The sequence below is a fragment of the Octodon degus genome, unplaced genomic scaffold, assembly GCF_000260255.1.
Source record: "Octodon degus isolate 3935 unplaced genomic scaffold, OctDeg1.0 scaffold00061, whole genome shotgun sequence".
In the NCBI taxonomy this organism is placed as follows: Eukaryota; Metazoa; Chordata; class Mammalia; order Rodentia; family Octodontidae; genus Octodon; species Octodon degus.
In genome coordinates, this window is record NW_004524637.1 from 1,353,790 (window position 1) to 1,359,525 (window position 5,736).

A 5,736-nucleotide genomic window follows, 5' to 3' on the forward strand; every position below is an offset into this window, starting at 1 on the left:
AAGTTTAGAAATCTAACCACATACAGCATTGTAGTGGGACAGTCCCACTACACCCCTTTTCCTGTTTCCTGACTTCATTCATCTCCCCCTTCCTTTTTAAACAAACATCTATCCAAGAGAATATATAATTTTTAATGTTTTAGTTCCCATTTTAGAGTCCACTATAGCTTAGATTTCCAAGCCTTGGCCTTTAATGGGTTGTATCAGAATCCCCAAGAGTACTTTTAAATAATGTGAAATCCAGGATTTCAGCCCTGATATAGAAGGCCTGGGATGGGCCTAAGAATCTCTCTCTCCCCTTTTTCTTCCTCTTCCTCCTCCTCTTTCTTCTCCTTTTCCTTCTCCTTCTCCTTTTTCTTCTTTTGTCTTTTTGAGACAAGTTTTTGCAATACAGTTCAGGCTGGTCTTGAGCTCACTTTATAGCCCAGGCTTGTCTCAAGCTCATAGCAATCCTCCTGCCTCAGCCTCCTGAGTGCTGAAATTACAGGTTTGTGTCACCACATCTGGATTGAATTTCTATATTTTAAACATAGTAAAACAAATATAGATCCATGCATGGTGGTGGTGGTTATTGTTGGTGGTTTTGTTTTGTTTTTATTTTTTTACCTTACCGGAAAATAAACCCATGGATATCCTACCTCTAAACTACATCCTCAGATGTTTTTATTTTTTTATTTTGAGACCAGGCTTCACCAATTTGCCCATGCTGGGCTTGAACTTGCAGTCCTGTTGACTTAGCCTTCCACTTAGCTGGGACTGTAGGTGTGTACCAAGACATCTGGCAGCATGAATGTTTTTGTGGGCAGCATTTTCTTCCAATTACATCATTTTTCACATGTGCAAGGTAATTTTCCAGCTGAGTCCATTCTCCACACTCACACCATGTGCTTAATCTCTTCTGTTTCTTTATACACATCATCAGCTTCTCAAGGACTGCCAGGGCCTTGGCCAACATGGCCAGCTGAACTCTGAGACATGCTGTGACTTAACATTCCTCACTCCAGCCTGCCCATTGTAGTGGTCTCATAGTCTGTGCTGTGTATAACTGTCACTCTGCCTTTGATCTTAATTACCTCAGGGGTCCAATCTGATTGAAGAAACCTCCAAATTTCAACCAGTAGATAAATAAGCCTTTTCTAGATACCCTTGCTAACTTTCCTGATGCCTCTGTGATTCTGAATATGCCTGGTCACTTTTCCTGTTGGTTCTTTTTTATCAGAACACTTTTATGTGTTGAAGAAAGATACTGCCTTGGTTTCATATTGGCAATCTGATAATCTCATCACATCCATCTGGAACATCTGTCACAAGTGAGATAAAGACAGTTTCACAATGGGGTCTGTCACCCAGTCTTACCTCTCAACTGTCTTCTGAGCCAAGGTAGATAAGTGCTGTTTCCCTATAATATAGAATAATATTGATGTCCCCTCCCCAATAGTCCACACCCATTTTCCCCAAAATGTTGATGATATTTTCTTTATTTAGAGGGCTGGAGAGATAGCTCAGCAGCATAATCACCTGCCTTGCTGGTACCACAGACAAAACAACAACAACAAACCAACTTTGATTTGATACTTAATTTGAAGCATTCACCAATTTAAAGCATAGGCTCATCTGATTTCAGTGTCAGTATTTCTATTTAAACTTAATCCTTAAACAAATAAAGGAGAATACAAATCACAAAACTGTCACTCAAATGACCCCACTCCATCTTCTGGACAGTGTGTCTCACACAAACAGATCATGTGGCCTGAGCTCACAGGCACTGAGTTTTATGTATTGTAGTGAACGAGAATTTTCAACTATAACTAATCAAGGAAAGGTCAAGAGGCTGATCTAGAAAAATGTAAACCAAAAAGACATTTTTGATTCATGGGTTACCTATTGCCTGCCTTAAATGTTTAGCAATACAAAGTTCATTTCTGAAAGATGAAGGGAACTTTCCTGAATTGCTGAAGTCACCATTGTCTACCCATTAGCCAGAAACTGATGGTCATTGCTTCCAAACTCTCCAAACATGGACCCATTTGTTCATGTTAGAATACAGTAATCTAAGCTCAGGGTTTCTCCTGTTTCAGAGATGAGAAACCGATGCACATGGAGTTTAGAGAAAATGACCATTCAGAGAATATGACCACAGTCACCCAGCAAATGAGTACAAGAGCTAGAACTGAAACCTGGATGGCTTAACCCAGGATCCACGTTAGAGTCTTTCCTCCCATTTGTAGAGGATTTCATCTCAATAAAGAACTCATTGGCTAAAAAATATATAAAAACTACTATAAATAGTAATGGGATAGAGGGAGTAGGAATTTGAAGCATAGTCCCAATTTAACCTGGCATGTGCCTACATAAACATTGGAGCACCCACACTTTTCCATCTCAAGCTGCCATGACACCCAAAATCTCACATTAAAGATGCTTACCTACCCTGAACTGCCTTTTCTTCTCCTAAAATTCAATACCCCACAGGCCATATGACAGCAATTGTCTGTTGATTTAGTCTGTGTGGAAATGACGAGATTCAAACCTAGCTTTTAGTTCTGTTAGGAATAGGGCATATGAAGGTTCCAGGTGATCTCCGAAGGGCTGTCTCAGAAAAAAATTATGGAGATCTAAAAGAATAAAATTCAAAGATACTTTTTTTGTGGTACTGGGGATGGAACTCAGGACCCTGTTCTTGCCAGGCAAGTGCTTATTCTACTGAGCCATCTCCCCAGCCCAAAATCCAAAGATAGATGTCATCATATCCTGAGTTGTTCAGAATTGCCTGAAGGTTTTGACAAAATTATGGGGAAGGACTTCTTAAACATTATTTGCACACAAGATCTAGAAACTTCTGATAAAGAGCATGTGCCAATAGAATAGAGGCAAGGCTGGTTTGATCAAGGGCCTTCAGCTTAAGTGGACATAGCCAAGCCCAGTTTGTGTTTACTAGATGCTTCATGAGACACTGGTATGTAGTTATTCATGCTTTGGTGATTCTGATAGTGCAGAAAGTTAAGAAGAGAGAGCTTCCTCATGCTCTGGAAAACACAGAGCAGACCCAGGACCACTGTAGTGAACCAGCATGCCAAGATTCATTGGCAGTGGGATGCAGGCCATAGCCACTGGTGCCCAACAAAGAACCTTTATCCAAGGGAGGAGCAGAGATATTCTGCAGCTAACCTGGTGGAGAAGAGGGAAAGCAGCCTTTAACCAATGTGTCTGAGAGCACAGTTTATTTAGAAATACTTATCCAAAAATATTTGTGGCAGACTTAGCAGAGTATAAGGGAGGAAGAGGCAGGCAGTCTTACCTAGATTGGAAAAAAGTGACAGCAAAGTGTGGGTTTTTAGTATTATTATAGGTGAATTGTGTTCCCATAAAAATTCATATGTTGAAGCCCAGTGTATTGCAAGTTGACTTTAAATAGAGTCATTGCAGGTATAATCATTAACATAAGATGATATAGTGAAGCTAAACCAATATGACCGGTGTCCTTAAAAAAAGAACTTCAAGAGCCTGTTTGAAGGTTCCAGCAGGGAGTGCAGCTATGCCTACACTCTTGGATGAGGAACAGTCCTCCTCTATTGCAGATGGTCATTCTTTTCTGTGGAGCACACAGCTTTGGGAGAGAATCACATGGAGAACTGAGAGAGGAAGGAGACACCAGCCAGCCAGATCAGCCAAAACAACCCTGGAGACCACTGTGGTGGCAGACATTGCAGTGAGATAGCCGTCATATCCTAAAGAAGACATTGGGCACAGAGGCATGCACATAGGGAGCACACCATGTGGACACGAGGACAGAAATAAGGGTGAAATGTGTGACAAAGAAATAAAGACTGACTGCAAACCATCAAAAGCTGGGAGAAAGGTATGGAGGAAACTGAGCCTCTGAAGGAATCCACCTTGTTTATACCTTGATCTTGGTCTTCCAGTCTCCAGAATGGGGAAACAAAAAATTTCTGTTGTTCAATCCACCCACTGTGTGGGTGTGTGGACACTCTCACAGCAGCCCCAGGACACTGACATAACCAGCTGGAGAGCTGGATTTGTACTCACAGGCCAAGATGACTTGGGTCAACTAACATCTACGTTTCCCACCTCAAAAATCAACATCCTTAACCTTGTCACCATAGCAACTGTGATTCAGTCAGGTATTTACTGCCAGGAATAAAGAAAGGTTTTCTGTTTCACCAGGGCACGATGGCCGTATTGTTCCTCAGGATCAGGGACATGGTCCAACTCTGCAGAGCTGGGTCTTTCCTGTGGAGTTTGTGCTCTTTTCCAGGGACAGACACACTTGGCTATCACACCTAGGCAGAAAATGTGAGAAAAGGAAAAATTCCTCACTTCCTTAGAATACAATAAATGCCCTTTGCTCATCTTTTATCTCAACCACATTGTAAACTTCCCAGCCATAGATTTAGTTCCTGTATATGTGTGTTATATTCTTAGTTCTTATCATCAATATTGCAATAACAGAAGAACTAAGAATATATGTATTATTGGTGTGTTACTTACAAAGATGGTAAGACAAGTGACAGTGATGATAGAAATTCACCATTTCTTCCATCCTTCCTTGCTCACTGTAGGGCCTCAAACATCCTCCACTGGACAATACTATTTTTTCATCCGCTCCTGAAATCATGTCTCATATTTATATCTAGAGAACAGTTTTTTGAAATGATAAATTTAAAATATTTTGGATCTATGAAAATCTTAATAACTTTATTTTATTTTATTTTATTTTTTAAGGAAAATTATTTAATAGTGGAACTCAGAATTTGATAGAACAAGTATATTTTAGATCTGTAAACATACACAAAATTAGACTGTATAATTACTAACAATAGTAATAGACATTCATGGGAGTTTATAAATCATAAAAGTGATTACATTTTTCTACTGTGACCAAATAATATTCAGGCTTAAGATAAATAAAGTAATAGTCTATAAAATGAAAGTAAACTCAAAAAAGTGACAAATTTAGAGCTTATATTTTTGGCTAAGACTCAAAATACAGAGTATTGTAAATATAAATTAAATAAAACAAATTTTAAATGGTTCATCATAAGAAGGAATAAAGCATGCACACAAAATAAAATTGAAATGTCAAATCACTCTGAGATTAACAAAAATTAGATAACTATAAAAGTACTGTTGGATGCTTTCAATTCTGGAAAAATACTTCATAGATGAATAGCTGGGTCAAATGGGACTTCTAATCTGAGATTTTGAGGAGTCTCCACACTGATTTCTATACTGGTTGTACCAGTCTACATTCCTACTAACAGTGAATAAGGTTTCTTTTTTCTCCACAGCCTGTACAATGTGTGTGGCTTTTTTTTTAGTTGATTTCTTTATGCTAGCCATTCTTTCTAGGATGAGATGGAATCTCAATGTTGTCTTTATTTGCTTCTCTTGAAAGATCAGTACCAAGCAACACTTTTTCATGTAATTATTTGCTATTTGTATTTCTTCCTCCAAGAAGTGTGTATTCATCTCAGATGCCCATTTTTATATTGGGTTGTTGAATTTTGGGGGCCTTTTAAAATTTCTTTATATATTCTAACTTGAAGCACTTTGTCTGAGTGTTTGTGCTTAAGATTTTGTTCCAGTTTGTGGGTTTCCTTTTCACTATGTTGGTAATTTCTTTTGATATGCAGAAAGTTTTCAATAAGATCAAATCCAGGGCCAGGGAGATGGCTCAGTAAAATAAGTACTTCCCTAGCAAGCACGAGGGTCTAA